The sequence below is a fragment of the Podarcis filfolensis genome, assembly GCF_964270895.1.
Source record: "Podarcis filfolensis genome assembly, chromosome: 2".
Taxonomy (NCBI): Eukaryota; Metazoa; Chordata; class Lepidosauria; order Squamata; family Lacertidae; genus Podarcis; species Podarcis filfolensis.
In genome coordinates, this window is record NC_139605.1 from 53532955 (window position 1) to 53545025 (window position 12071).

Genomic DNA, 12071 nt, shown 5'->3' on the forward strand with positions numbered 1-12071 from the left:
CCCTCAGTTCAACAACTCACCTGGGCCACCTGCCATTTGACATACTGCAAACGGTGAACTATTGGCAATCATACAAACTGCCATGTGATGACAGCCTTACATTTTTATGCATATAGGAAGAAACAAATGCAAATTTTGTGATGGTATTCATTGGTGCAAAGTACCATCACCTCTATTCTTCCTGCCACTGGTAGCCATTTTGTGCAGGTACCTGTGACACTTTTATCAAGATATGAGCAAAAAAAGCAACAAAAAAGTACACTGCATACAGTCATTGTACAACATTAGTAGGTCTGCCTCAGGATAGCCCTACTAGGTCTGTCTGAATCATAGATATGTGTTCCGGGCATGCACAGAGCCGTTTCCTTGATGATCACACCTCCTGACCCAAAGAAGCAGCAGTGAGCATTCTCTAATTTGAGGTGTTTTTTTTTTCAAATAGTATTAGTTTTGCATGCAATTTCTGCTAAAGAATTAATATCCAGTTTCCCTGTTGTTATTAGGAGGTATTTTTCACAAAAGCTGCAAGGCCTTTTGGGGGGGAGGGGGGATTGGGATAAATCAGGAAGAGCAGTTCAGCAGTGGAACAGACTCAGGAGGTGGTGGATTTACCTTCCTTGGAGGTTTTCAAGCAGAGGTTGGATGGCCATCTGTCATGGATGCTTTAGGTGAGATTCCTGCATTGCAAGGGGTTGGACTAGAAGGTCCTCGATGTCCCTTCCAACTCCACAATTCTATGATTCTAAGTTTTCAGTGGAGAGGGGAAGAAAGAGAAACGGTGGATACAGTTTAAGTCCCTTTCTATAGTAAATATAATAAATACCCACCTATTTCTTATTTAATCATTTTGAATTTATTTTTGTGAATGGGGGGGCAGGAAAAGAAATGGTGGGTGGGTTGTTGCAACAATATCTGTATTAACCATTGGCCTGCATTCACTTATTAAAAGCTGTAGCAGCAGCAATTGTGTTGGGTGGGGTAGGTTTCTCTGAACCATGTGCAATTCAAGTAGAGTATTTGCAAAAAATAGAGATCTGTTTCCAATACTTCATTTCAGTTTAGAGAAAGAAGTGTTTTGGATAATGGAACGTTAGAATGATTTTTTTTTTTAATGGAGTAGGAAAACTGCATGCAATTAGAACAAGTATTCCTTACATCTTAAAAGCTTTTTTGTTTGTTTAGGTTTTTGGCAATGAATGAGTAAACAAAACCTGATTCAAAAATGTATGTTATGTGGTGTAGCTTATTTTTTAAATGAGAAGTATGGAGTCAATCTGGTCTGAAAATCATAAGTGGAAGCTCTTCCCTGGTCCATAGATGTGCAGAGAACAATGGATGTTTTTCAGTGACAAAACAATGGAACTGTGCCTGTGCAATGACACACTTTCCTATGTAAGTGCTGTACAAGTCTTATTGTTAGGGAAACAGCAAGGTTAAAAGATGCAGCCCTACCAAATAAAAATATCACCTGTAGCCACCGCCTCCAGTTGTTGTTGGACTACAACTCCCATCATCCACTGGATAGAGCATGAGGCTCTCAGGGTCATAGATTTGAGCCCCACGTTGGGCAAATGATTCCTGCATTGCAGGGGGTTGGACTAGATGACCCTCACGATCCCTTCCAACTCTCCAATTCTGTGATCCCTGGCTATAAGCCATAGTGGCTCGGGCTGATGCAAGTCCAGCAACTTCTAGAGGACATCACATTGACTATCCCCTGGACATAGCAGCAGGGACACAAGCATTTCTCTACAAAGAGTGTGCAATTTGTGCTTCTTCTTGTATGTTTTCCTTACACTTGCACATATAAGCAGGTGAAATTGGTGCATACCTTATCAGATGTGATATGCAATAATCATACCTAGTAAACCAGTGGTTTTCAACCAGTGTGTAGCTGGAGCATATACTTGAACAGTTCTTATAAAGATCCAGCTGTATTTTGTTACTTAGCACACTCACATTGCCATCTTCTCATCTGAAACAGAGCTAACCCCCCAAACTATAATTACCTTCTTTTCTAAGGACAACTTTCTTTTCGAAGGACATCTTGCAGAACCAATAGATGCAGCTTGCACTAATAAGGTGTGTGCGGGGGGGGGGGGGGGGCGGGCGGACTTTGTTGCTACTAGACCTTTACAGAGTAGTTGCTTTTACAACTTACTGCATTGCTCGGTAACAAAGGATAAAAGTTCCAGACCTCATCAATTTTAAGATTGACTGTATAAGCCTATACTCAAAAGTAAGGTCTTTAAGCCTTATTGAGTTACATGGACAGGCGAGTCCCAGGTAAGGGTGTATATATCAGATTGCAACCACAAGTACTCAACAAATATCCTACAAGACCTAATAGCTAAAATCCAGAAATAAAAATTATAGACCAGCCCTCTTTGCACAGAAGAATCTGTATTTAATTATTTCCCCTTTTTTTCAATCTGACCCAAACAGCCTAAATGGCATCTGGTTCCAAATAAAAATCCACTTGGGGTAAATTGCTATATATTTAACACTTTTGGAAGGCTTCTTTTGTAAATGGCTTCAACTACAACAGAACTGGAACTGATCAGTAGATTCCAACCTATGACTGGGGGCTGCTTCATTGAAAAGGGGAGATCTGAGATATTATTTAAATGGAAGAAATGGCTGGCAGCAACAAATGTTTTCCTGCAGCAGAAGCTAACAAATGTTCTAATTAGCAACCTAGCAGCTCACTGCCCAGGCAGGAAAACATTGATAACTGTGTCTCCAATAATGGCACCCAACAGCACTTAGACATGCCAAAAGATGCATTTTATGCCCTATATGCCTGTTTCATTTATTTATTGCTTTTCTATACTGCCCATCAGCTAAGTCCCCTGGGTGGTTTACAAGCTTATTAAAAATGCAATCAGAAAAATTTAAACACGGTATAAATAAACAATATATACAATCAGCACAAGAACAGAAAACATAACAGCCAAGATAAACACAAGCAGCATAAATAAAATCAATATATAAAACCAGCAAGGGGGGGAGGAGTTAGTGAAAGAATTTACAAAGCATGCAAAACAGCACTGTTATACTTTAAAGTATTGAGGGAATAAGAAATGCCTTTGCCAGGTGCCAAATGTATTTGTGTTTACCAAATGTGTTTACCAGGTGCCACAATGTAGCACCAGGCAGGAGGACACTATGAAAATGGGTTACAACCACCCAAAAGGCCTTCTCCCTAGTGGCCACCTATTGCATTTTGGTAGCAAGGAAACTTGGAGAAGGGGTCAAATGAAGAGCTTGAGGATCAATCATGTAGGTATATATGGAATAAGGTGAGGATACTTTGAGTAAGCCCCAAGCTGTTTAGAGCTTCAGTGGTTAAAAGCAACATTGGGCCAAGAAACTGACCAGCCTCCAATTCATAGCTGTCAACTTTCAGATTTGAAAATAAGGGATCAGCAGCCTCACCTGTCCTGGGGAGCCTTGAAAATAAGGGATCAGCAGCCTCACCTGTCCCGGGGACAGTCTACAGGATATCTAACAATCTGGGATTGCAGCGGGAAGCAGCGGGAAACGACATTGGAATAAGGGAATTCCCCCCCCCCAAAAGGGAAGGTTGACAGCTATGCCAGTTATCTTTGGGTAATGGCTGACTCCCCAGAAGAAGGCTAGGGACACTTTTCCCCTGTGAAAGGAAGTCAGTTATCCTAGCGTATGCCACCTTGAGTGCACTGGCGTTCTTTGCAGGCTACAGATTAACATTAAGGCCGAGATATACAGTATGTGAAGTTATCTTACACTGAATCGCACCTTCTGGCCCATTAGGACACCAGATTCCTCCAAGGGATCAGCACCCTTAACATGCTACACTTTCCAGGATTCTATGGCAGAAACCAAGACTATTTAAAGTGGTATGGTCCTGCTTTGAATGTAGAGTGCAGATAGGGGCTATAACTCACCGAATGGTTAAAACAGGCATGGCCAAACTTGGCCCTCCAGCTGTTTTGGGACTACAATTCCCATCCTCCCTGACTACTGGTCCTGTTAGCTAGGGATGATGGGAGTTGTAGTCCCAAAACAGCTGGAGGGCCAAGTTTGGCCATGCCTAGAAAGGAACACACAGAACCCAGCTGCAAGCATTACCACTTCAAGCTATCTGGCTGGAGCATCTGAATTTCCCCTTTCTCTTGGGGAGTTCTCACCCTCTATAGAAATAGCTGGAGCCAGACTCTTAATGGTAACAGTTCTCATGTGATGGGCTGAGAGTCAAGGCCAAAATATGTTATCATTAAGAGCCTGGCTCCCATCGGCCTACCTGTAAGTGGTGTTGAAACGTAAGTTATTCTATTTTTAGGTTCCCTGATAAGGAAAGGTTAGCTTGTTAATTCTGTTTTTTTGTTTTCTTTTAGAAAGCAGTTCCAACATTTCTTAATCTCTTTTGATCGTTAAATAAATGCACATAATTGAAACCCTGGAGCTGAGCCTGGTTGATATTATCAGCCTAGGTCCTTGTTAGTAGACTTCTGCCTAGGTCCTTGTTAGTAAGCATACTAACATTATTATTATTATTATTATTATTATTATTATTATTATTATACCCCAGCTTTTGCTGGTTGGCAAGTAAAAATATAGGTATAAAAAAGGAGAGTTTCCTAAATGCCAAGATCCAGGTTTGGGGCAAGTCCTCTTTGGTGAGAGAACCCTAGCAGAGATTTAAATCACAGAATATGCAGCAAATCAAAGTATGGAAATATAGGCTGTGCAGTGTCTCCTGTCAAGTGAGTTCCAAAGTTTCTCTCTTCCCCCAGCTCAGGTAAAATACCATACATTTTGTAAGTTAAAAACTGTTTAAAATCTTCACCTCCAGGTTGGTTATGGGGTTTAAACTAGGAAGCCCTGTAAAAAGGCATGTCTTTCTCCAGAAGTGTAAGCTGGAAACCTGAACTGTCTGTGTATTCAGGCAAAGGACTAAAAATGCTCTGCCTTGGAATAGGGAACAAAGGGTGTCACAGCCTGTACTACCTGATAGGGATGGTTGGTGCATTAATCCATTTGTCAAAAAGTCCAGCATTCTGCTATATCACAGTGGCTACCTAGCAGGAGAGAAGTTTCATGCAATAGCTTTCTCAGTGAAACAGAGATCCCCAGGCCTAAATTATGCACCGAATCAGACTAGATTATTTTATCACAGTCCCCAGCAGGGTTGAAAATGCATACTATTCTTCTTTTCATAGTACCAATGCCATTAATCCATTTCCTGAAATATCCTGTCCTCTCCTGTGACTAGATTTTTGCCCTCTTTGTTGCTTCTCAGAATGATGAGTAAAACTGCTCCAAGAAAAATATACTTCTTAAATTTTCAATGAATTAATAAATCTTTCTTCACCGGTCTTACTCAAATGATTAAACTGTGCAATTTAAAATGTTCAGGCTGACTTGTCCCTTCTGAGTGTAAGTCACTTATTAATATTAGTGTTATTTTGCAAGTGGGAAGAAAATTATTAAAGCCACTTGTCCATTTGGATTTGCTTGTGACAGAAGTAATTTTTGCTAATGATCAGAGCAAAGATTCCGTCTATAAATCTGAGGCTAACTTTTTTTTTGTGCTCTGGGAAATCAAAGCAATTTGAATGCAGATGCATGAAAGGAAAGGACATACATTTCAGCAGAGGCATATCTCTAAGCCTGATCGTGAATCTCTGTCCAGAGACTTTTAGTCACTGATGCTTTATCACAAAGTAAAAATAAATAGATAAATGCCTAATGATATTTCCTCCCAATGATTGGCACTCAGTGAGCACATCAGCAAGAGCAGGCACTTAAGACCTGTGGACAACTTACCATATTTTTCGCTCTATAAGACGCACTGTTTTCCTCCTAAAAAATAAGGGGAAATGTGTGTGCATCTTATGGAGCGAATGCAGGCTGCGCAGCTATCGCTGAACTCAGCAGAGCAAGAGGGAGAGCTGCACAGCGCCTCTTGCTGTGCTGGCTTCCCAGCGAAGTGGGAGGAGGAACGGAAGGGGGCCCTTACGGAGCCTCTTCCGTCCCTCATCCTGCTTCGCTGGGAAGCCAGCAGACCAAGAGGCGCTGCGCAGCTCTCCCTCTTGCTCTGCTGGGTTCAGCAGAGCAGCGCAGCGCCTCTTCAGCGAAGCGGGAGGAGGAAAGGAAGGGGCTACGTAAGGGCTCCCTTCCTTTCCTTCTCCCGCTTCGCTGAAGAGTGTCGCTTCGTCTCGCCTGCCTTCTCCGATCCCCCCAGCAGGGACAACGCTGCTAGGCGGCCAGCAGATCCAGCTTCCCCAAAGGGGCAGACGGACCGGCGGCTCCTTAGCCTGATCCTCCCTCCTCCTTCCTCTTCAACATTTGATTCAGAATATTTTTTTTCTTGTTTTCCTCCTCTAAAAACTACGTGCGTCTTATGGTCGGGTCCGTCTTATAGAGCAAAAAATACGGTGCTTGCCGCCTCTTAGGCTGTTGGTATGATTTGCAAAACTGTTGCTACAATCCTGAAAACCCCAGGTTTGATTTCTTGTAAAGTTCTAGTCCTCATCGTTGGAGAGATATGAACTTGTCAGGACATTTCCAGCATGCTCCTCTGTGCTCCTCCCACCATTCCTAAAAAAGATGGATCATGCTAGGAAATTTGGCAAGATTGCTGGTCTCCCTGGTTAGGTAAATTAGAACTCCATGCTTATTACAAATACTCCTGAGTAAGGTAATGTCTTGGTTGGAAACACGAGGCTGATGCAGATCCTTAAGAAAGTACAGCCAGGATTCTGCTTTCCTTTTATGGTCAGAAAGGTGGCTCAAGAACTGGTCATTTCAGAGTATTTTAGAAGTTACACCTCTTTGTGTAAGATGCATCCTGTGGTCCCAAACCCACCTCAGTTTTCATTCATGTAGAGAAGCAAAGCGAAAGTGCAAAGAAAATGAATGAACATGAAAACACAAAAAACCACTCCTGTAGATGTGTTGTGCAGACACACACACTGCACTGCTTTACAAGGGGGGGGGGGCTGAGGTGCCTAATGAGAGCCGAGAGAACGGCCCAAGGAGCCCCAAAGCTCTTGCCTGTAATTAAAGAACAAACCTGTTGCCTTCCTGCCATGTGAGTTCAACTGCCTCATTAACATCTCTACTGCGCAGCAAGAAATCTACCCTTTGATCAGGGACCTAATTATTTATTTATGATTTTAAAAGAATAATTAGCATAATGAAAAAGTAGAGAGCTGGCAAGGCAGGGGGGGAGGGCGGGAACGGGACTGAGCATCTGCTCACGCGTCCAGGGCTTAACACATGTGCAAATGGGGAGCAAAGTCTCTCCATTCTCCAAGCAGTTGGTCTGGACCACGGTCCCTCCGATGTGTGGGTGGGACTGCTCCAGTCAAGCATGTGGGATTCTGCCCCACCTCTGACAGGAGTCAGAGCTTTAAATATGTATGCAAATGCCCATGTTTGATAGACCAGGCTGGCCCAGGATGTTTTGCCACTTGAGGCAAAACGCCCAGCGTCCCCCTCGCCACAGATGCAGGCGCTGCCTGGCCCCATGCACACTGGGTGCATCACAGTGGCCTCAGCACAGAGCAAGAGGCGGCGATGAGCAGAGCACTTCTTGGGTCTGGGTCGGCCACCTGAGGCAACAGCCTTACTTTGCCTCACGGGCGGACCAGCCCTGCAAAGAGACATGCCAGCCTGCTTTCCAAATCTAATTCATTCTATGGGAGAAACAGCTTATGAGGTCCTGAACATGTCTCTGCAGAAAGAAGCCCCATTTCTACTCAGAAGTGAGTCCCACTGAGTTCAATGAGATTTATTCTGAGGTAAGTGCCTATGAGATTTTGTCAGCCCTATAGACTTCTCATCTCAGTCACTGTGCTGCAGATAACCTGCCCCCTGCCTCCTGCTGGGTTGATTTGATTTATTTATTAGATTTTATTTCATAAAAATTATATACTGCTTGAATGCATAAAACCACAAAGTGGTTTACATATAAAAGTACAAGGTATAAAGCTGAAAACTGTGCAAGCAATCAAAAGGTTTTGCTGTTTGCTTGCGCAGAAATATGTGTGTGCATGGCTATTCCTTAACTGCCTTTTAACTGCACATCACGTTGACATTTCCAGTTGATGAACGTTACCGAACCGTTTTAAAATATTGTTATGATTGCTGGCTGTCCAGTAGTTTGGTTACATAAATTGCTCATTCGTAACTCAACATGGGCAGATTGACATATTGCCAATGGGAAATAATTGCTAGGAGATTACTGGAATCCCATCATCATAGAGGCAGACAGCAGTTTTCCAGTTTGGTGGGGCAGGGGGAGGGAGAGAGAGAAAGTATTGGGTAAGCCAAAATCTTACCTTGGGAGTGAAGGCCCTTCTCTGGGAACCTGCAATAAGGCAGCTTCTTTTCTTCTTGTTTATTTACCAAACAGTATATACTAAATACTGCCCTTCATATTTATCCTAGGGCTGTGTGCACACCATACATTTAAACACCCCCCCAAATTGTAGTTTGTTAAGGAGTCTGCCAATTGTGGCTCAGTGAGGGGTAAACTACAGTACTGAGGATTCTCTGATGGTACTCAGTGGAGAAATGCAGGGCTTGGGGGTCAGTGGAAGAGCTGGTTGATAGGGTACTGGCTGCCTTATAGCACTAGTTACTGTTTGCTTCTACACCTGCCCAACTTGCTTATTTGTAACATGCATATTAAAAAGGTGACAAAAAATATCATCCGTCTCTAGTGAAACCAAGAGAAACCAAGCTCCACTCCATCAGGAACCCACCACCCAGGATAGGCTAGTGGGGAACATATTCTAAATACCTTGGGCCTGATTTCCCAGAATATGATTTTGTATGGCCCTTGGCTCTAAACCATCCACCGACCCTAGACCTTGGAAACAAATCCAGCACCAGTGTGGAAACAATTGGTCATTGAACAGACGAATGAGTGGAAGGATGGTTGACAGAAGATTAGGGTGATGGAATGGTGGGTGACACTGGAGTGAGTGATAGGTAAAGAGTGTCTGTTGAGAAGGTCAGTTTGGGAATTATGCAGAGTGTGAGATCAGAGAGCAAAAAGGCTGCTGGTTAGGATACCCGTTGAAGGGAGTCCACCAGAGATCATGTTTCATCTACTTTTATTTATTTGTAGAGCACTTCACAGCGAAAAGTGTAGTGTAGTGCAGTACAGTAAAATAGAATAAAATACCGTATTTTTCCATGTATTAGATGAGGTTTTCTAACTCAAAAATCATGTCAGAAAACTGGGGTTGTCCTATACTCGGATAGTGGCATGGGGGGAAAGCTGTGCGCTGCTAGCCAGTTGGTTGGCGGGCACGCAATTGCCTCCCATGCTGCTACAAGAGGCGTGCGCTCTAGCGACCTCCACTGTGGCATGGAGGGAAAGCTGTGCACGCCAGCCAGCTGGTTGGTGGGTGCACAACTCTCCCCCCCCCCAATGCCACTGTGGGAGGCTCTAGGGAGCGGCTGCCCACTTTGCCAACCCCCAGCAACGGCCCTGCGATGGCGCGAGGAGTGCAATTCCCCTTCTCCCCTCATTTTCTTTAAATTTAGTCCCCCAAAATAGGTGGCGTCTTATACAAGGGGGTGTCTTATACACGGAAAACTACGGTAGTGTGTGTGTTATGTTACATTATATTATTATTAACATAACATTACATAGTGTTATGTTACATTATATTATGAATAGATGCAATATTTGTCATTCTTTACTAAAAGGTTATTTGTTCCAATTGTTGTTTTATCTAAATAAAGATATTTGTGGTTGGCATCCATCTGTGTCAAGAGACAATGGAGTGCACCTCCAGGGGGCTGCAGAAATTGGTATCTCATAACTGCTGCTTCCTACATTGTTTTTGCTGTGGTAGCAGCACCAAAGTGACTTCTCTGGGGCTGGGGCAGTGTTTATGGAGGTCCTGGGCTGCCCTTGACAGGAAGGACTGTATATAGTGATGTCTGCCTGACTGCCATAGTGCTACTAAAGACACAGGAGCCATGTCAGAAACAAGTGTGGCAACCCAGGAGTGATAGACATGATTGGTACAGTATGTCTGGCAAATTATCTAACAGAAGAGCTAAGCATTGCCTAACAGTGTAATGAGATGCCAAATGGCTCACATGATGAGGAACCTTGTAACAGAATGCTGAGAGCCTGTTTGTATAATTTTATCCAGATGCTGCATGCAAATTTTGCCATCCATTATGTGAAAATCCTGTATTAAACACAATTTAGAGACTGTCAGAAATGTCTGCATTGCATAACCCCTTATAAAAAGCTTCTCCTTCAAAGAATGAGTTTAAGGGTGCTTTGTTAGAATTTGGGCCTCTCAAAAGCTTGATTACAAAATCATTGAATGTGATTGCATGAAAACTCAATCAGGGATTTATCACCTCAAACCTGAAACACAAAGGACTTCCGTGCACAGGCCTGCCCATCATCCATTTACTGCTGTATCAACTGATGACTTGGGTGAGCGAATCTGCCATCACAGGTCAGTCACCAAAAAATAATTTGAAATGTGTGACTGTGATCAGAGGAAGTAAACAGTGAAGTGCAAAACCAGCACCAAAAATGAACTATATGTATCTAGTTTCTATCTTACACAATTTTGGAGAAATCACATGTTCTACTTTCCAGGTAAATCTGCCAATAAAACCTGGACAAGATACGAGATTAGGAAGCAGGGGTTTTTGTTTGTTTGTGTAGGTACATTTAGCAGTACGAATATTAAGAGGTTTAGGTGTTATTAGTTGGTTGGCCAGCTGAAAAGGTGGGCAGGGCTCTTGCACCTTTACTTGTTGTGCAGAAGAGAGAATAGCTTGCCATCCCCTCATGCACACAACTACTGTATTAAGCATGAGTCTGGAATTCGTTTGCATCTGGCCACCTTCCTTCTAAGCAGGCATGGCCAAACTTGGCCCTCCAGCTGTTTGGGGACTACAATTCCCACCATCCCTGACCACTGGTCCTGTTAGCTAGGGATGATGGGAGTTGTAGTCCCAAAACAGCTGGAGGGCCAAGTTTGGCTATGCCTGTAACAGTGGCGTAGCGTGGGTTGTCAGCACCCGGGGCAAGGCAAGTAATTTGCGCCCCCTAACCCGTGGATTTGCGCCCCCTAACCCGTGGATTTGCGCCCCCTAACCCATGGATTTGCCCTAACCCCAGATGTTGCGCCCGGTGCGGCCCGCCCCCCCTGCACCCCCACGCTACGCCACTGGCCTGTAAGGGCTGAAGGGCTCTGCCCAGCTTAGGAGTACTGCTGTCTTCAGAGACTGCTATCCAGAACTGAGAGACATACTTTTGCTGTGGGCTGGATGAAAAACAGAAAACAGCATTCACCAGGGAAAAGGAAGCTGTCCTGTCAGGCCTGCCACCAGTGGTCTTGTACCAGAATAATAGGACTTTAAACATCACGGACCAGCAAACAAAAGGTATAATACAGCTATAGTGAAATGTCTTTACATCCACATTTTTTTAAAAAAGGAAATGGATCACACACACAAAAGGAGAACACAGATTTGCATATAATAATGTGTATAGATGCAGAAGCAGCGTACCTGGTGGAGTTAGCTTCCTGGCAGACGGGTCAGTGTTGCTTACTGGGTGGGGCGAGGTAATGGGGATGTCAGTGCAGTACAAGCACAGAAGCAGAGCCATCCCAGCCGCTCCTGCCAGTAGAAGATTGTTATTAGGTGACCTATGTGCTTTCTCAGTCTGCTGTACCCATGCAGACTGTTGACGGATTCTTAGGATTCTGCATCTTTGGGCCTGGACCAGGCAGCCTTAGATGACTCCTTAAAATAGTTGATCCATGGCCTCCTAAGTCTAAATGGGAAAGTCAAGACTATACACATATTTAACTTCCCTGCAGAAACCAGTGGCATGTCACAATCTGGGCCTAAGCATATTTGCTTAGAAATCCCATTGATTTCCCACCGGGATAAAATTTACGGCATGTAATGCCTTAAGAGAAAACATTATGAAAATGATATATAGGTGGTACATAACCCCAGTCAAGCTTGCAAAGATTTACCATGTGCCTGACAATAAATGTTGGAAATGTAAAGAAACTGAAGGT